The sequence below is a fragment of the Callithrix jacchus genome, chromosome 22 (genome assembly GCF_049354715.1).
Source record: "Callithrix jacchus isolate 240 chromosome 22, calJac240_pri, whole genome shotgun sequence".
In the NCBI taxonomy this organism is placed as follows: Eukaryota; Metazoa; Chordata; class Mammalia; order Primates; family Cebidae; genus Callithrix; species Callithrix jacchus.
Window position 1 is genome coordinate 38690904 of NC_133523.1, and position 21380 is coordinate 38712283.

The 21380-nt window shown below is 39.7% G+C and overlaps 1 protein-coding gene and 1 pseudogene across 7 annotated transcripts in view; one reads left to right on the forward strand and one right to left on the reverse strand.

Annotated features, from left to right (window-relative positions):
- The window catches only part of ZNF112 (zinc finger protein 112), a 32190-nt gene extending 16417 nt beyond the window's left edge, over nt 1-15773 (reverse strand). For 3 of the 6 annotated variants that reach the window (XM_008988195.5, XM_008988194.5, XM_078359962.1), the window contains exon 1: nt 15713-15773. The gene's annotated coding sequence lies outside the window, so the exon portion shown is untranslated. Of the gene's footprint in view, nt 1-299; nt 453-11803; nt 12225-15712 lie in introns of all 6 variants that reach the window. The other 3 variants (XM_035283878.3, XM_078359963.1, XM_054250009.2) reach the window with 2 other exon arrangements.
- Nucleotides 15774-15934: 161 nt separating this feature from the next.
- Nucleotides 15935-21261, forward strand: LOC128930506 (small ribosomal subunit protein uS2 pseudogene; annotated as a pseudogene). The gene has a single exon (XR_013530964.1). The product of XR_013530964.1 is annotated as a small ribosomal subunit protein uS2 pseudogene (transcript).
- Nucleotides 21262-21380: the final 119 nt, after the last annotated feature.

Genomic DNA, 21380 nt, shown 5'->3' on the forward strand with positions numbered 1-21380 from the left:
GAGATTACTGCTCTGTCCCAGGAAAGTCACCCTTAACTTCTGGTTGTGTCTGCTCTGGCTTCTTACTTTTATTTGCTGCCACGGTATACTATATACATTGAGACTACCCTTATGAAAAATACAGTGGCTAGTAAATATTCTTCCTGAGCTCAGTGGAAGCTCAGCGGTACATCCGTCTTCCCACAGGGATATAACAAAAGACTAATGAAACCTGTGATACTACTACATTTCTCATGTTAAACAAAAATGATCCTCCGTCTAGATTTGACAAAATCTCATTGGTGATGAGAACGCCTAACCTGCAGGGTTGTTTGTGGGGCTTCGTGTGCTCCTCTGCGAAAAGCAGCTCAGTGCCTGACCCTGGGGAGGACTGGAGATCAGGAGTTTAATTTCATGGTTCTTCCCCAAGGTTTGTTACTTTATTTACTGTTCTCAGGCAGCTTTAAGGCTATCTGTGGAAGAGAAAGAACTCAAAACAATAAAAAAGGAACTGAACATGAACTGTGGATAAGGCAGAGCCTTTTAGCACTGCCTCAGAGGTCCACTAGTCCAGCAGACACCCCTGCTCCCTCCTCCTCTACCTGGCCACTGCTGTAGAATGCAGAGGATGTAAGCACAACGACCAAGGACAAGTATGAACTTGGCTGCATCATCAGCAGTAAAAGAGCTGAGTTTCCTTTCACTTATCCAGTATTTATGGGTCACCTTCTAAAAGGAATATAGTACCCAGATAGACACCAGGGTAGAGGGTACATGGGGTTTTTTGACAGGGCATGGAAGGGCCCTCACACCCATATATGATGAGAGAGGATGGACGGGCTCAGTGGAGAAAATGAGGGCTGATCTCAGTGCTGGAAGATGACGGAGCTATCTTTGCCACTCAAAGAGAAAGGCATCATCAGACTATTGAAACAGAATGAGAGTTAGAGGGTACCTAGGGCAAGAGAGGAAGCAGAAAATGTGGTGAGACCAACTCATATGCTTTGGAGGAACTCCCTCATTTAATCCCACAGCCACCCAAGAAGTTACAATTTGTACTCCTTTTACAGTTCAGAATACTGAGGCATCAATATTTTAAGCTACTTTCTCATTTTAGCTAGAACGGCCAGGACCATTAGCCCAGGGTCTGTGTTCTCAATTAACTAGCACAGTGGCTCTTAATCTGCCACCTCACTGGTCTCAATTGGGAGCTTTAAAAAATAAAACCAATGTCCAGACCCAGGGCCAGGACCTATAAATCAGGATCTGAGAAAGAAGAGTTTTTACAAAATCCCTCAGATGGCTACCGTGTGCAGAGAGGATTGCAAACCACAGACCAGGACATAAATAGAGGCAGTTTGCAGGCAAACTGCCTGCATGCAATTAGCCACTAGGCCATTTGGCCTCTCAAGAAAATTGCCAGAGAACACTCAAGCCAGGAGGAGAGAAGGGCCTGGGAGCCAGGCATCCTGATTCCCAGATCCCCATTTCTCTCTTTTAAAAGATGCCCTTGGAGCTGTCACTAAGGGGAAGCCGCAGCAACACGTGCTGCGGATGTCTGCGCAGGCACGCACTCCGCGTGAAGGCAACCTTCCAGTTTAGATCTCTCTGACCGCCTGTGTCAAGCTGAGGGTCACTAATTAGCCAAGGGGTATTGAGAATTCAAAAGAAAAGGCAACTCTTGTTCAATATGAATTCACACAGTGGTCATCCTATAGACTATTGTTGCTTCTGCATGTTTGACAGAATTAAAAGTTTGATTTTTTTTTTTCTTGGTAAAAACATGTGCATAGCTGCCTTTGGGATAAAGTCTAGATAAACGAGTTCAATGCATCAAAATACTAGAAAATCAGTGATCAATGTCAGCTATTGTTACTACTATCCTCATTATCACTAGGAAATAAATCTCATTGGCCCTGGTTTTATTTTATTTATTTTAGGTCAGTAATAATAATAGGTATACATCACCTTTACAACGTTCTGAAAAATCTATTGATTTCAGCAACCCACCAAAACTGATCAGAGATAAGGACAGAGAACATTCACATCTTTTATTTCGCTCACATCTATTTCCAGAAAATCTGAGTACACTCTCACTGAATTGAAGGTCCCTACTTCCTGCTGCCTGCTGGAAAGCTGCACCAACCACAGTTAGGTACCGAATAGTGGCTCTCTGCCAAGCAAACGGAGAATCTGACACAGTTCTCACTACGTAGAAATCTGCAACCAAGTGGGAAAGATAGATCAGAAATAAGCAGCAGAAACATTGGCGAACTCAAAGACAGGTCAACAGCAACAATCAAAACTGAGGCACATGAAAACTGTGTGTATTCTGTTGTTGATAGAGGGCTCTAGAAATGTCAATGAGGTCAAGCTGGTTAATGGTATTATTTAGGTCTTTTGAATCCTTACTGGTTTGCAATCTTCTTGTTCTACTGATTACTGTAAGAATGTTGAGACTTCTACATAGAACTGTGGGTTTCTCTATTTTTTCTTTTAATTCTGTCAGTTTTTCTACACGTAACTGTTGTTTTGTGGGTACACATTTAGGATTACATATCTGGTTGGGGCATGGACCCTTGATGTAGTGTCCCTTGGCATCCCTGGCCTTGGTGTGAAGTCTACATTCATATTAATATAGCTACTCCATAGTATAGCTCCTTTTCTCTTTCTAACTTTCAGATTATGTATGTCCTTATATTTAAATGGAGTTCTTTTAGACTGCACATACTTGGTTCTTGCCTTGTATCCAATATTACAATCTCCTTTAACTGACATATTCAAACCATGAGCATTTCATGTAATTATTGAGATAGCTGGATTTCTGTCTACCATTTTATTATCGTTTTTCCTCTTTGTCCTCCCTGATTTTGTTCCTCTATTCCTTTTCTGCCTTCTTTTGGGTTATTTGATTTTTTTTTAATATTCCATTCATTTTATCTATCAGCTTTTGGTTATATGTCCTCTTTTTTTCCCAGTGGTTACTCTACAGTTGTAATACACATGTCATCTTTCACAGTGTATTTAGTATTACTGTTTTCACTACTTTTTTGTAAAATGCAGATGCTTTACCAACAAATAGTTCCCACTACCTCTCCACTTTGTTTCATTAGCATATACTACTCTATATACACAAAAACCTCTATCCAAGAAAGTTATAATTTTTTTTTTTTTCTGAGATGGAGTTTCGCTGTTGTTACCCAGGCTGGAGTGCAATGGCACGATCTCGGCTCACCGCAACCTCCGCCTTCTGGATTCAAGCAATTCTCCTGCCTCAGCCTCCCGAGTAGCTGGGATTACAGGCACGCACCACCATGCCCAGCTAATTTTTGTATTTTTAGTAGAGACAGGGTTTCACCTTGTTGACCAGGATGGTCTCGATCTCTTGACCTCGTGATCCACCTGCCTCGGCCTCCCAAAGTGCTGGGATTATAGGCGTGAGCCACCACGCCCGGCCTGAAAGTTATAATTTTTATTTAAAGTCATGTATATTTTAAAAAGTAGAAAAACAGTATTTTATATTTGCCAAAAAACTTACTACCTTTGGAGCTCTTTCATCACTTCTGAAGTTCCTAGTTTCCATTTAGTATCATTTCTATATAAAGAACTTCCTTTAGTGCTCCCTTTAGCACAGGTGTGGCATTTTTTCCATTCATTCCTGAAGAACATTCTCATTGGATATAGAATTTTGTGTTGACAAGTCCTTTAAGAATCTTAAAGATGTTGTTCCAATGTTTTCTGTCCTTTATGGCTCCCATGAGAAATCCACATATTTCTGTCATTGCTCTACCAGATATGTAATGTCATTTACTATAGCTATATTTTTAATTTTCAGAACTTTAATTATGATGTATCCAGAAATGATTTTCTCTGAGTTTACTGTATCTGGTATTTACCAAGTTTCTGAAATCTGTAAATTTATGTCTCTCACCAAATATGGGCAATTTTAGCCAGTACTTCCAAATGAACATTTCTCTCCTCTTCTCCTGAGACTCCAAAGACTTCTGATATTGTCCCACAGGTTCCTAAGGCTCTGCTCATTTTTTTTTTCACTGTCGCTCAAGCTCAAATCACATTTTTATACTCATCTATCTTTAAGTCCACTGATTCTTTCTTCTGTCATCTCCAGTCTGCTACTGAGCCCACTGAATAAATTTTTTATTTCAGATGTTGTTTTTTTCATAAAACAAATCTTAATTTCATAAGAACTCAAATCAGACTTTTCTGATATTATCTCTAACTATAATAGATTTAAGCTAGAAATGAACAAGAAAAAAGGTATCTGGACAATCTCCAAATGTTTGGAAATTAAGCAGCATACTTCTAGGCAACCAGTGAAATTAGCCACAAAAGAATTTAGATGCAGTGAAGTGGAAATCTTTTAAGAAAATAAATTAGAGCATATTTTAAGCGGAATCAAGACTTAAATGCAACATATCAAAATGTAAAAGATGCAGCTAAAGCAGATACTATAGAGCAATATATAGCGATGATGCCTATATTAGAAAAGAGGTCTTAAAGGCAAACAGAAAAAGAATATAATAAATCTAAGACAGAAATCAATGAAACTGAAAACACAAAACACTAGACAAAATCAACGCTAGCAAAATATGGCTGGGCCAAATCCAGCCCACTGCTTGTTTTTGTACAGGATGTAAGCTAAGAATGTTTGTTCACTTTTCAATGGTTGAAAAAAAATCCTAAAAAATTATTTTGTGATGTGACAATTACATGCAATTCAAATTTCAGCGTCCATAAAATTTTACTGTAACAGCCATGCTCGTTTGTTTTCATATGGCCTATGGCTGCTTTTGCATTACAGCAGCAGGGCTATAGGTGGCACTCTCATTTCTTTGTATTGTTGCTAAGCATAATTTAAATCACAGTGACTCAGCATTGGGTTAACTTAGTTGGGTTAAATGCTGTTAATTGCCCTGTTGAGGGCAATGGGAACAAGAACAGCATTTCCAGTGCCATATGTACTGCTATACCACAACATTTTAAATTTTGTGTTACTAGTACATTCTCATCAACCAAACACAAGAAAAAAAAACCAGAAAAACAGACTTTGTTACACTTTTAAGGCACAATGGTGGTGAAATACTTTGTTAATGAATTAGATGACAAAGCTTATTATGATTATTGTGCTTCCTATGCAGTGACAACACATCTATGCTAAAAAAAAAAAAAATTAGAAAATTTTAAATAAAATGTCTCATCTGAGAGCAGAATTTCTCCCCCACACAAAAAGTACTGAAAATGAGGTAGCAACTACAGTACATTTTTATATTCAAATATCCAGCTTCTATGTCTGCGCCAAGCAAGGATAGTAATTTACCAGTGATGAGTTAATCAAATCATGTTTGATTGCAGAAGGCAAAGAAATGTGTCCAGAGAAAATAAATTTCTTTATGATGATTAGACTTTGGGGAAGATCAACTGTTCTAAGAGTTGAGGGCAATAGGAACAATATTATGGTCCATTAAAATACAAGGGAAATGAGTCTAATACATTTTATTTGGCTCGCGTTAATTTCACAGATGTTACTAATGTTGCTCAGATGTTGTGTAATCAAGAAATCAATGGCAAGTTTGAAGTGGCTGAATAATTAGCCTCTAGGAACAGTCTGTATGGAACAACTACAGGTGAAAATATTACCGAAGAAGGTACAAATATTAATTCAGTAAACCTGAGGCAGTATAATCTGCTAAGATGTGTTAAAATTGACAGTGGTAAAAGATATGTTGGAGCAGAAAAAGGCAGAGGTTGGATTTATAAAAACCCGTGTTTAAAGCCTATGGTTACTCATTGTATTATTCATCAGCAGGTACTCTGCAGAAAATATTGTAATCTATCATGTGCTACTGAACCAGTAGTGGCAACAGTGAACTTCATTCAATCTCATGGATTTAACCATCATCAGTTTCATGAATTTCATGAGAAACAGACAATCCTGACTTACTTTACCATATGAGAGTTCAGTGTCTGAGCAGCAATAAAGTTTTATTGTGATTTTTAAAAATCTCAGGGCTGAGACTGAAATATTTCAGAATGATAAGAACTGCTCTCAGCAGTACTATTTATATGATACTGAATGACACTGGAAATAAGCTTTAGCTGAGACTCGATAATGTTTCCTAACGAATTCAACCTAAAATTAGAAGGTGAAACAGTATTTATTTGTGAAGCTTATAGTGTTGGTGAGTTATTTCAAAGACAATTAATGTTTGAATCACTGGTAATGCCAAGCTACTTTACAAATTTCCAGTGTTGTCAAAAGTTAAAACAAGTGATATCTCAATTCCTACACAAATTTGTAGCATATATATTTTCTGAGCCTAAACTTCAGACCTTGATGTAAGTGCAAACAACCTTTCCACATCTGAAAGTCCATTGCATTGTGTGCTGCATGATTCTCCTAACCCTCCCCTCGAAGTGATTATTCTGAAATGTAGTGACATACTAAAAGTTAAATATCGAGAGTCTACAAGAATTCTTTAAATGTCTTCTGTATTAGTTTTTATTGCTGCTATAACAAATTACCACAAACTTAGTGGCTTAAAACAATGCAATTTATTATTGGTTATGGAGATCAGAAGTCTAAAATCAGTTTCCTTGGGTTAAAGTCAAGGTGTAAGCAGGTCTGGTTCCTTCTCCTGGGAATCAATTTCTTTGCCTTTTCAGTTTCTAGAGGCTGCTGGAATTCCTTGCCTTATGGCTGCAGCACTCCAATTTCTCCCTTTTAAAAATTGTTTTATTTTTTGGGGTCGGAGTTTCACTCTTGTTGCCCAGACTGGAGTGCAATAGCATGATCTTGGCTCACCACAACCTCCGCCTCCCGGGTTCAAGCGATTCTCCTGCCTCAGCCTCCCGAGTAGCTGAGATTACTGGCATGCACCACCATGCCTGGCTAATTTTGTATTTTTAGTAGAGATGGAGTTTCTCCATGTTGGTCAGACTGGTCTTGAACTCCCGACCTCAGGTGATCCTCCCACCTCGGCCTCCCAAAGTGCTGGGATTATAGGTGTGAGCCACTGTGCCCAGCCCAATTTCAGCCTGTTACCATATCATTTTCTTCTAACTTTGATCCTTCTGCTTTTCTCTTGTAAGGACTTGTAATTACACTGGGCCCAACCAGATAATCCAGGATAACTTACACATCTTAAAATAAATTTAATCACACCTATAAATCTCTCATACCATGTAAAGTAACATTCATAAGCTCTGAGAATTAGGATATGGATATCTTTGGGGAGTCATTATTCAACTTCCCAAATCTTTCAACTCATTAATATGCACAATTAAAATAATTTGCTTGTAGATTGGTATCAGTATTTGGTAGGACCTATTTGTTTAAAAAAGTCCTTTTCAAAGATAAAATACATAAAATCTCATTACAAATCAGATGAACATTTGCAGTCAATTTTAATGACAGGGAATAGCAACCCTGAACTTCAATTAAGTTGTACTCAATCATTATCTCTTAAATTTTGTCAATTAAAGTTTTCTCTTAATATATAAATACCTAAATGATAGTACTGATTTTTTTTTTTTTTTGAGACAGTCTGTTCTGTTGCCAGGTGCCAGGCTAGAGTACAGTGGCGCAATCTTGGCTCACTGCAACCTCCGCCACCTGTGTTCAAGCAATTCTCCTACCTCAGCCTCCTGAGTAGCTGGGACTACAGAGGGGCACCACCACGCCCGGCTAATTTTTGTATTTTTTAGTAGAATGGGGGTTTCACCATTTTGGCCAGAATGGTTTTGATCTCTTGACCTCATGATCCACCTGCCTCGGCCTCCCAAAGCACCGGGATTACAGGCGTAAGCCACTGCGCCTGGCCCTGATATTTCTGATTAACTGGAAAAACTGAAATATTTACAATCTAGGCCTAAAAAAATAGGTTTGCTCACTCCTAAACAAAAGTAACTAAACCTACAGGAGGTTCTTTGCAAAGATTAATAAAAATTAAACTCCTGATGAAGAACAAGAGAGAAAAGACAAATCACCAAAATTAAGAATAAAAGAAGGGATATCACTACAGACTTAACAGATGTTAGAAATACAAATAAATTATCATTAGTGAATTCAAAGTGATAGATGAAATGGTTTAATTCCTTAAAAGATACAAAATACAAAATACTGATGAGAAATCAAGACAGAAATGAAAAAAATCACTCATAATTCTATATACTGTATTGATTTCATTCATGTAACATTCTAATAGAGGCAATTGGGTTGGTGAGTAAACCAGGGGCTTCCTGTGGTTAAGAGTCGAGGAAGAGTTTTACTACAAAAAGGTACCAGAAGGGAATGTTTCTGGGTGAGGCAACTGTTGTGAATCTTGATTGTGGTGGTGAAGTCTACATGACAAAGCAACTGTCAAAACTCAGAAACGTACACCAAAAAGAAATTCTACTGTAAGTAGAGACGTTAAAAAAATAAGGCCGGGCGCGGTGGCTCACGCCTGTAATCCCAGCACTTTAGGAGGCCGACGCGGGTGGATCACGAGGTCAAGAGATCGAAACCCTCCTGGTCAACAAGGTGAAACCCCGTCTCTACTATAAATACAAAAAAATTAGCTGGGCATGGTGGTGCGCGCCTGTAGTCCCAGCTACTCGGGAGGCTGAGGCAGGAGAATTGCTTGAACCCAGAAGGCGGAGGTTGCGGTGAGCCGAGATCGCGCCATTGCACTCCAGTCTGGGTAACAACAGCGAAATTCCGTCTCAAAAAAAAAATAAATAAATAAATGTTAAAAACTTAAATGAGGCTGTTTTACAGGTACTTGTCAAACTTTCAAGTGCACAATAATTCCAGCTGCAGTAAAAGTGAAGCAGAAAAAGCCTTTGATAAAATACAACATCCACTCCCAAACTAAAAATATAATGGAACTTATAAAAATGCTTTCCCCTATGATCAGGAACAAGGCAGAGATGTGTACCCTTGCCATACCTATTCAACACTGTACTGAAAATCAACCAGTGTAAGTGAGGCAAGAAAAATAAATAAAAAGCATACAGATTAGGAAGGAAAAAAATAAAACTTACCCTATTAATATACAACATTTGTGTCTATGGAAAATCCCAAGGAATCTACCAAAAAACAAACTTCTAGTGAATATAGCAAAGTCACAGAATATGAGGTCAATGCACAAAAATCAGGTATATTTCTATACACTAACAATTTACAATTGAGAACCAAAATTTTAAAACAACATGATTTAAAATGGCTCTACAATAAATTATATATTATACTTGGGCATATGTCTAAACAAAACATGCATAGATCTGTATGGAGAAAATAATAAAAGACTGATGTAAGAAGTTAAAGAATACAGGCCGGGCGCGGTGGCTCAAGCCTGTAATCCCAGCACTTTGGGAGGCCGAGGCGGGTGGATCACAAGGTCAAGATATCGAGACCATCCTGGTCAACATGGTGAAACCCCGTCTCTACTAAAAATACAAAAAATTAGCTGGGCATGGTGGTGCGTACCTGTAATCCCAGCTACTCAGGAGGCTGAGGCAGGAGAATTGCCTGAACCCAGGAGGCGGAGGTTGCGGTGAGCCAAGATTGCGCCATTGCACTCCAGCCTGGGTAACAAGAGTGAAACTCCGTCTCAAAAAAAAAAAAAAAAAGAAGTTAAAGAATACATAAATGAAGGGACATGTTATATTCATGAATTGGAAAACTCAATATGATAAAGATAGATCTACTGATTTAACACAATATCAATGAAAATCCCAGCTGAAATTTTGGTAGATATAAATAAGCTGATTCTAAAATGCATATGGAAAGGCAAAGGAACCAGAATAGCTAAAAACAATTTTGAAAAAAAGAATGAATTTGGAGGAATCAAAATATCCAGTCTTACTACTATCAAGCTACAGTAAATATGGTATCTTGGTACTGGTGAAGAGCTATACATATAGTTCTATTCAACAGAACACGGTATATAAATAAACCCAAACAAGTGATGTTGGGATGGTTGGTCATTCATATCAAAGAAATGAACCCCAACTTAACCATCACATATTATTAAAAGTTAATTTGGCCAGCCGTGGTGGCTCAAGCCTGTAATCCCAGCACTTTGGGAGGCCAACGCGAGTGGATCACAAGGTCAAGAGATCGAGACCATCCTGGTCAACATGGTGAAACCCCGTCTCTACCATAAAATAAAAAAAAAATTAGCTGGGCATGGTGGCATGTGCCTGTAATCCCAGCTACTCAGGATGCTGAGGCAGGAGAACTGCCTGAACCCAGGAGATGGAGGTTGCGGTGAGCCGAGATTGCGCCATTGCACTCCAGCCTGGGTAACAAGAGCGAAACTCTGTCTCAAAAAAAAAAAAAAAAAAAGTTAACTCAAAATGGATCACAGATTTAAGTGTAAAACCGTAAAACTTCTAGAACAAGAGAAAATCTTCATGACCTGGAGCTAGGCAGACTTCGTAGACATGACATCAAAAGCACAATCCAAAAAAGATAACATTGATAAATCAGACTTCATTAAAATTAGAAACTTTTGCTCTGCAAAAGATACTATTAAAAGAATGAAAAGACAAGCTACAGGCTGAGAAGAAATATTTGCAAATCACACATCCAACAAATGACTTATATCCAGAATATACAAATAGCTCTCAAAAATCAACAATAGGGAAAATACAACCCAATTTAAAACTGGGCAAAGCATGCATACAGATACTTCAGCAAAGAACATATAAGGATGGCAAAGAAACAAAAGAAATATCTGCTAAACACCATTAGCCATTAGGGAAATGTAAATTAAAGTCACAATGCTTAGAATGGCTAAAATTTAAAAAGTAAGGAAAATACTAAGTGCTGATAAAGATGTAAATAAACTGGAACTCTCTACATCATTAGTGGGAATGCAAAATGGTACAGATATTCTGAAGAACAGTTTGGTAGTTTCTTATATACATAAATTTCTCATATGACCCAGTAACCCCACTCCTGGCTTTGTACCCTAAAGAAATAAGCACAAAAACCTGTACATGAATGTTTATAGCAGCTCTATTTATAAATGCCAAAAAGTGGGGGGAAAAGTCTATCAATTGGTGAATAAACTGTGGTATATCCATAAAGTGGAATGTGAACCAGAAGTAAACAGAACTGAAGTACTGATAACATACAACAACTCGGATAAATGAATGTCAAAGGCAATTTGCCGAGTCAAAGAATCCAGTCTCAAATGTTACATATAGCATCAGTTAATTTATATGACATTCTCAAAAAGACAAAACTATAGAGTTTTAGTGGTTAGGGTAGTTGCCAGTGGTTACAGGTATGATGAGGGACAATTATAAGGGATACTGGGAGTTTAAGGTGCTGGAACGGTTTGTTTCTGACTACGTTAGTCATTATACAAACTATGCCTGTGGTGTAATAGAATTCTACACCAAAATAATAAAGTAGTCAATTTTACTGTAGGAACATTTTTTAAAAATCTGTTTCCTTATCTGTAAAATGAGGGCAATAATAGGTTTGTTAGAAGAAATAAGTTAACATATGTAAATCATTGGAAATATGACCTCAGTTATAAGGCATGATCTATAAATATTATCATTTCTAACAATTTGTTTCTTAGAAATTTTTTTTAGATTATCAAAACATAACCAATCATTGCTCTTCAACTCTTCAACACTCTGAAATGCTTGGTGGTGGTTTATATAATCTACCAATATTAAGTGAAATTAACAAATATCTCCAGGGGTTATTTCTATTCTATTTTGATAACTAATTTCAATTCTACACTGCAAATCCTTGATGCCAGATGTCTGTTGAGTAGCTACTCTAACCATAAACACTTACCAACTTTGTACAAAGCTATGAAGCCGAGGAACGATCCAAGATGGCTGATCGCTAACATCTTGGGATTGCAGCTCTCAGTGAAAGTGCAGAGAACTAGAGGACGCCACACTTTCAGACAAATTCTGGTCGCTCACGGAGCAGAAGATTCCCAGTGGAGGAGCCACACGGGTCGCCAGTGCGACTCTTGTGGCCGGCGTAGTGGTTTCGCTGGCACCTCGGCGCGGCAGCTCTCGGAGCAGAGTAAACAGGGCTGGCTCCCCTTCTGACTGAGGTTTGGAGGACCCACACGGGTCCCCAGCACGACTCCTGAGGCCAGCACAGCAGTTGTGACGGCACCTTGGTGCGGCAGCTCTCAGCGCAGAGTAAACGAGACTGGTTCCCCTTCTGACCAAGGTTTGGAGCCCCGGGAAGGCAGAGTCGCCTATTATGGACACAAGACGGAAGCCAGACAGGAGAATCCAGGGCAGAAAAGCACCATCAATCTTAACGCCGCTGTTCTGGCCCTGGGAGCTAATAACTTGGACGTCCACTCAAGAGACCTAATATGAAAGTTGGTAATTTCAAAGACGACAGGAGGATAAATTTACAATGATGGGAAGAAACCAGCGTAAAAAGGCTGAGAATACTCAAAATCAGAACGCCTCTCCCTCTAAAGATGATCACAGTTCCACATCAACAATGGAACAAGGCTTGATGGAGAGCGAGCGCATCCCAATAACAGAATCATGCTTCAGGGAATGGATAATAGGAAACTTCTGTGAGTTAAAAGAACCTGTTGTAGCCCAACGTAAAGAAACTAAGAACTTTGAAAAAAGGTTTGACGAAATCCTATTGAGAATAGACAACTTAGAGAGGAGTATAAGTGAATTAATGGAACTGAAGAATACAATACAGGAACTCCGAGAAGTATGCACAGGTTTAAACACTCGAATTGTTCAAGCAGAAGAAAGGATATCAGAGGTCAAAGTTCAACTTAATGAAATAAAACAAAAAGACGAGATTAGAGAAAAAAGGATAAAAAGGAATGAGCAAAGTCTCCAAGAAATGTGGGACTATGTGAAAAGATCAAATTTACGTTCGATAGGTGTACCTGAATGCGATGGAGAGAATGAATCCAAGCTGGAAAATACCCTTCAGGATATTATTCAGGAAAATTTTCCTAAACTAGCAAAGCAGGTCAATATTCAACCCAAGGTAATACAGAGAACACCACAAAGATATTCCTCAAGAGGAGCAACCCCAAGGCACATAATCATTAGATTCACCAGGGTTGAAACGAAGGAGAAAATACTAAGGGCAGCCAGAGAGAAAGGTCAGGTTACCCACAAAGGCAAGACTATCAGACTTACAGCAGATCTCTCAGCAGAAACTCTACAAGCCAGAAGAGAGTAGGGACCAATATTCAACATCCTCAAAGAACAGAACCTTCAGCCCAGAATTTCATATCCAGCCAAACTAAGCTTCACAGCTGAAGGAAAAATAAAATCTTTTATGAACAAGCAAGTACTCAGAGATTTTATTACCACCAGACCTGCTTTACAAGAGCTTCTGAAAGAAGCATTACACACAGAAACAACCAGTATTAGCCTTTCTAAAAATATACCAAAAAGTAAAGAGCACCAACATAAAGAAGAATTTTCATCAACAAATGGATCAAACAGCCAGTTAACATCAAATGGCAGTAACCCTAAATTTAAATCGACTAAATCCCCCAATCAAAAGACACAGTCAAAACCTAACGGCATGTTAAATCCAGACCTGTTTCACATGCAAGGATACACAAAGACCCAAAACAAAGGAATGGAGAAACATTTACCAACGAAATGGAGAGCAAAAATAAATAAATAAATAAATAAATAAATAAATAAATAAATAAAAAGCAGGAGTTGCAATTCTCATATTGGATAAAATAGATTTTAAAGCAACAAAGATATAGCGGTACAAGGATCAATGCAACAACAAGAGCTAACGATCCTAACACCCAGATACACAGAGACTTAGATTCAATGAGACAGAAAATTAATAAGGATATCAAGGACTCAAACTCAGATCCGGAACAAGTAAACTTAATAAATATTTATAGAGCTCTCCACTTGAAATACACAAAATATACATTCTTGTCAATACCACATCACACCTACTCATAGGTTTAAATGAAACATTGATTGGCCATTATTAATACCCATTTTTTTTTCAGAATAAAGCAATATTTCCGTTCACCCTCCCTCTTTCTCTTCCTCTTTCTTCCTCTCCTTTACTCATTTTTTTTTTCTTTCCTTCTCTCAAAAAAAAAAAAAAAAATCAACTTGTAAACCTCTAGATCCAGGTTGGCAATGTCTCTCTTATTGCTTGATTTCCTTCCTTCCCTTCCCTTCCCTTCCCTTCCCTTCCCTTCCCTTCCCTTCCCTCCCCTCCCTCCCTCCCTCCCTCCCCCCTTCCTCCCTTCCTTCCTTCCTTCCTTCATCCCCTCCTTCCTCCCTCCCTTCCTGCAAAAAAAAAAAACCAAAAAACTCTGAAGCCTATTTTGTTAAACATGGGTAAAAATCCAAAAAGAAGATCACTGAAAAGGAAAAGATTAAAATATTAATATTGTTATTGTTATATCCTGTGGTTAGCATAAATTTTTTCTTTTATACTTTCTATACTTTCTTAATCCTTTACAATATGCAATCATTTCTATAATCAGAATATGAACTATAAATATTTTTTTTAAAAATTAAGATGACTTAATAAACTGATCAAAAAGTCAAAGCTCATTAACCTAACTTTCATGGTCCTCTAGAAAAATCCAAACATGTCTTCTCAATCTGATACTAAACACATCAAGAACTAAGGCAGTGGATGGAAACTATCTGAATTCAAATCCCAGCTCAGGATCTTACTACCTCAGTGACCTAAGATAAACAACCTATGCTCTGTGTCTGTTTGCTTATCTTTAAAATGGGAATGGTAGTACCCAACCCAGCCTCATAGGGCTCTTGTGAGGATTAAATATGTTAATTCATATAAAACTCTTAGAATGATCAGCACTAAATGTTTAAATACTATCATTATTACTCATGAACAAGTACTCCCTCATCCGTTCCTGCATTTATTCGACAAATATCAGGGCATCTTTGAGCAGAATTTGCCAATGAATGAAGGAAATATCGTCTCCCCTGAAAAGAAAGGATGATAAGCACTATTCAGGTGAGAATCTGCTGCCAGGTGCCAAAGGGTCATTCCCTCCTTCTCCCTGCAGGCTTTTTTCAAGAAGCCAAGGCTAACGAAGGAAAGGAGGCTGGGAGAAATCAGAACTCCCGCATGAATTACAGTGGACTCCCCAGACAGCCAGGAGTGACCCTCTCCTAAAGAAAAATCTCTCAGTGATCAAAGAAGGACCAGGGATACTGCAGCTGGAGCTCTGACCCCCATCCTGGGTTCACAGAAGCTTTCACGGTATTGAGTGCTTCTCAGAAAATGAAAAAGTCCTAACAAGAGACCCATCTTCTACCACTGTCAGGCTATGTTCTAAGTCTTTTTATTTAACTCTGAAAAGAACTCTATTAGATAGATACGAATACCATTTTAAAGAAAAAGAAATATAGGCAGAGAGATTAAGATACTCGCCTGTTATTATACTGCTAGGAAGTGGCAGAGCTGGCTGATGGTCAGGGGAAAGGGCTGGGGGAGTACAGAACCCAAGAGACCCCCAGTCCTTGCGATGTAAGATCCTGCCCCCTGGCCCTAAGTGGAGATGCGCCAGCCGCCCCACACTGGAGAAGGCTCATTCAAAGAAAACACAAATCCCGCCCTTTGCCCCAAGTGGATTCTCCTCCCCGAGAGTGACCGTCAGGTTGCTACCGGCCTCCAGCAAAACGAACACCGGTACGGACGGAAGGAGCGGGACGCAGAGCGGGGAGGGCTCACCTTTCTGGGAGGAACGAAGGCCGCGGCCTAGCGTTCCTGGGCCGGAAGTGGCTCTGACTACAGAGACCTCCCGGACTACGCTTCCCAGAACTGCCGATGGGATCAGAGACACAGCCTCAGCTGCCTACAGCGGAAGTTACCCGACTACACGAGGCTCCCAAACTACACTTCCCAGAATTCCTGGGAAAACTCTTTACCTCTTTGCCTGACTGGGACGCAAGTGCAGTCGGCTAAGCTGAGAGCCTGGATTGTGTTTCACCTGTGCCGCTCCCAGAGGAATTCCTTAATTCGCCCTTCCTGGAACCGAAATGCTTCCAAAGACAGAGAGCTCGTGTATATATTTCTCTATTTGCCCCAGCGGACCGTGCATGAAAGGCGTCTTTCCTGGAGCGGGTGTCTCTGACCCTGTGGATCTTCTGGACAATTCCCAGAATCGCTTTCAGGGCAGCACTTCCCCTTAAGTAGTCTCTTTCTCGTTTGGACAGTCAGTATTTGCATAGACACTATTCTCTTTTCGTTAGTCTAACTTTATACTAAGGCCAGCTTTACTGCCTTCCCCCTAAAGTTTTTTTTTTCTTAAACGCGACACAAACCCAAACAAACTTGACCAAAGCGGACTCTACTTACCTACCTACCGACCTACCTACCGATCAACCAACCAACCAACCAAGAAAATACCCCATAAAGGAGAGAACGGAGAAGGTTGCAATACGAAAAAAATAACAAAAAATTACAGAATGGAAGTGATGGGTACGCTAAAAATGCAGGTACTGAAAGGAAATTGGGCTGATGTATACTGGACACCGAATTTAAGGAATAAAAAATCTCAACCTTTCTTTAACTGGATTACCTTTTTATTCCATTTCGGTGTGGACGCGTCTGAAACTGATAGTGCTGTTGCTACTTGCCATAATGTATTTGTTGCAAGATCCACAAGAACGTGGCTGCCAAGAATCCACAAAAAACAGATGCAACCGCTGATGAGGCCATAAGCAGATGGTTCCCACGTTTCCTTGACTTTACTGATGATGAAATGCTACTCATAAGGCAAATGGAAGGACTGTATCAATACAGACAGAATATTATTATGGGAAGGCGTAAGTCCCTTATAACATCCTGCATTTTTTTTTCTTCCTTGGGAAAATCTATTACATCACCTATTTTCACCCTGCCCTTATTATCTTAAATACTGTAAGTTGTCTTATGGAAGACAGAATCATTCAGGGAAGATGGTGAATGGGTTGACACGATCCAGAGAAGTAAGAGGAAAATAAAAAGATATAACGGCCAATCTGTGAAAATGCTCAGTGGCTTAAAAGACACTATTAAGAGATGAGACTATTTGATTATTTAATGAGTCCTTTCCAAGGAAATGGTTTTGAAAATACATATGGTTTACATATTAAAGTAGATCAATCTGATAATAGATGAAATTTTTTGATAAAATGAAAGGAAAATTTAAAAATACAAGGGACAGAATGATGCTTTGAGTACTTCCACTTCCAGTAATAATAAAATGAGTGATGTGGAACAAATATCTGGCAGACGAAAGGTGGGCAAATTTTTCAAATGTCACAAGGCATCAAAAGACAACCTAAAAATATCATTTATTTGAATAGGAGAATGTTTGAGGGCACATATTAAAAATAAAAAACAACATAATTTATTTTTTCCATTATATCCTCCACTACCCACTCTCATTTTCTCCCTGCTACATCAGTAGCTAGGCTGATCTCTTTAATGTGTGCCTGTTGTTGGTATGGCCTTTTGGCAAAATGTGTGGAATTTGGGGTGCATATGTATGGTTTGTGTTATAAAACTCTTAAACTTTTTCACTCAAAACTATGTTTTTCTCAATATTTTACTACAAAATTTTTTTGAGACAGGGTCTCACCTTGTCACCTTGGCTGGAGTACTGGCATGATCACAGTTCACTGCAGCCTTGACCACTGGGCTCAAGCAATCTTCCAACCTCAGCCTCCAAAGTAGCTGGGACTATTGGTGTGCCCAACCACATCTGGCATTTTTTTTTTCAAAGATGGGGTCCCACTATGTTGGCCAGGCTGGTCTCAAACTCCTGGCCTCAAGTGATCTTCCCACCTTGGCCTCCCAAAGTGCTGGCCTTACAGGCAGGAGCCACTGTGCCTAGCCCTGAAATTTTTTAACATAAAGAAGAGTCAGAAGAGTTATACAGTGTTGACCCATATATTCTCAGCTTAGATTCTAAAATTAGCAACATGTATTTCTTAGCCGTTCACCTAGCCATGTTACTTATCAGTTATCTATTCATCAGAACATTAACATTACCCTCCAAATTCCCTCATGACACTTCCCTGTCAGTCTCTAACCCCTTCCCCTGGTGGCAACCACTGTTCTATTTTTTCACCATACATTTAAATAATTTTAGAACATTAAATATACGGAACCATATGGTAAGTACTCTTCTGCATTCCAATTCTTTTGAGTATAGTGTTTTTCAGATGCATCCATGTTGATGCACTATCAGTCATTTGATCCATTTTATTACTGAGTGATGTTTAATGCATGAATATGTGTTTTTTTGGAAACCTGCTTACATTTTAATTTTTTTAACTATTAGGAATAAAGCTCCTGCAGCATACTTATAAAAGTCTTTTTACAGGCATATGCTTTCTTTTCTCTGGAATAAACATCTATTATTAGAATTGTTTGATGTGTTTAACTTAAGAAACTACCAGATCGCTTTCCACGCTACCTGCCGAGGGCTCCAAACGGCGTTGTTCTGGATTCCCGTCGTAACTTAAAGGGAAACTTTCACAATGTCCGGAGCCCTTGCTGTCCTGCAAATGGAGGATGTCCTTAAGTTCCTGGCAGCAGGAACCCATTTAGGTAGCACCAACCTTGACTTCCAGATGGAACAGTATATCTATAAAAGGAAAAGTGATGGCATCTACATCATAAATCTGAAGAGGACCTGGGAGAATCTTCTCCTGGCAGCTCGTGCCATTGTTGCCATTGAAAACCCTGCTGATGTCAGTGTTACATCTTCCAGGAATACTGGCCAGAGGGCCGTGCTGAAGTTTGCTGCTGCCACTGGAGCCACGCCAATTGCTGGCCGCTTCACTCCTGGAATCTTCACCAACCAGATCCAGGCAGCCTTCCGGGAGCCATGGCTGCTTGTGGTTACTGACCCAAGGGCTGACCACCAGCCTCTCACAGAGGCGTCTTATGTTAACCAACCTACCATTCCTCTGTGTAACAATAGCGCAGATTCTCCTCTGTGCTATGTGGACATTGCCGTCCCATGCAACAACAAGGGAGCTCACTCAGTGGGTTTGATGTGGTGGATGCTGGCTCGGGAAGTTCTGCGCATGCGTGGCACCATTTCCTGTGAACACCCGTGGGAGGTGATGCCTGATCTCTACTTCTACAGAGATCCTGAAGAGATTGAAAAAGAAGAGCAGGCTGCTGCTGAAAAGGCTGTGACCAAGGAGGAATTTCAGGGCGAATGGACTGCTCCAGCTCCTGAGTTCACTGCTACTCAGCCTGAGGTTGCCGACTGGTCTGAAGGGGTGCAGGTGCCCTCTGTGCCTATCCAGCAGTTCCCTACTGAAGACTGGCGCGCCCAGCCTGCCATGGAAGACTGGTCTGCAGCTCCCACTGCTCAGGCCACTGAATGGGTAGCAGCAACCACTGAATGGTCTTAAGCTGTTCTTGTGTGGCCGCTTAAACAACATATAAGGTTCATGGAAAATAAACATTGAGTTTCTAAAAGAAAAAGAAACCACCAGATCATTTCCCAGATTAATTTCACACTGCCTCCCAAAATACATGCAATTTCTGATTGTTTTGAATCCTAATAAGCATTTATTGTTATCAGTATCTTTTTTTTTTAGACGGAGTTTCACTGTTGTTACCCAGGCTGGAGTGCAATGGCAGGATCTCGGCTCACCGCAACCTCCGCCTCCTGGGTTCAAGCAATTCTCATGCCTCAGCCTCCCGAGTAGCTGGGACTACAGGTGCGCACCACCATGCCCAGCTAATTTTTGTACTTTTAATAGAGATGGGGTTTCACCTTGTTGACCAGGATGGTCTCGATCTCTTGACCTCGTGATCCACCCGCCTCGGCCTCCTGAAGTGCTGGGACTATAGGCGTGAGCCACCACACCACCACACCCGGCCAGTATTTTTTTTTTTTCATATTAAACTTCTTTTTCTTTTTCTTTTTTTTTTTTTGTATTTTAGGTTTTGGGGTACATGTGAATTTTTTTTTTTTTTGAGAAAGAGTTTCACTCTTGTCATCCAGGCTGGAGTGCAGTGCCATGATCTTGGCTCATTGCAACCTCCACCTCCTGGGTTCAAGCGATTCTCCTGCCTTTGCATCCTGAGTAGCTGGGATTATAGGAACTTGACACCATGCCTAGCTAATTTTTGTATTTTTAATAGAAACAGAGTTTCTCCACGTTGGCCAGGCTGGTCTCGAATTCCTGACCTTGGGTGATCGCCTATCTCAGCCTCCCAAAGTCCTGGGATTACAGGCAGGAGCCACCGCGCCCAGCCTGTTATCAGTATTTTTAATATCTGCCATTCTGGTGGTTGTGTAGTTGTATCTCACTGCAGTTTTCATTTGCTTTTCCCTGATGACCAATGATATCAAACACACTTCTTCATGGGCTATATTAACAATTTGCATGTCTTCTGTTGTAAAGTAACGGTTCAAATTTTGCCCATTATAATTGAGATGTTGGACTCTTTAATATTGTATTGTAGAAATCTTTATATATTTTCGATGTCAGTCGGCCTGAAATTTGGGCAGAGTATAAGGTAGACGATACTTAGGCCCTTAGGCAAAACCCTTTGCTTGACATCTTTTTCCCTGGATTTCGTCTCTCACTTTCCAGGTCCTCTGTCACCTAGCTCTTCAAGCCAGTGGACACTGCAGAAGCATCCACGGGTTCAAGGAAACAGGGATCAAAAATATTCAGGAAAAAAACAATAAAATTTAGCAACACAACAGTAAAAACAACACAAGTAAAAAACCCAATACAGTAAAAAACTATTTACATGGCATTTTTATCGTATAAGGATAGAAATAATTTGATATATACAGGATGATATGCAAAGGTTACATGAGAATTTTATGGCCATTTTACATAACGAACTTGAGCATCCATGGACTTTGATATCCATAAGGGTCCCTGAACCAGTTCCCCACCTATACCAAGGGACTACTGTATCCAGGATTTTTTCATCTAGTTCATGAAGAATATTCATCTGTAGTTTTCTTTCCTTGTAATTTCTTTGTCTGGTTTGGTATTATCAGATTAATGCTGGCCTCATGAAACAAGCCAGAGGTGGGTGGGTGTCTCTTTTTGTTTCTGGGTTTATTTACAATTCACATCTTTACTCTTTACATGTTTAGTAGAATCTACCAATGAAGTAATCTCTTCGTTCGTTTTGTTTGTTTGTTTGAATGGACCAAGACATCCAATGAAGTAATCTCAATATTGTTTTGCTGTTGTTATTATTGTTGTTGGAAGGCTTTATCCATTAAATCCGTTTCGAAATATGTCTCAGGCCAGACAGTTGCAATGGCTCACGCCTGTACTCCTAGCACTTTGGGAGGCCAAGGCAGGCAGCGCGCTTGAGCCCAGGAGTTCAAGACCAGCCCAGGCAACATGGTAAAACC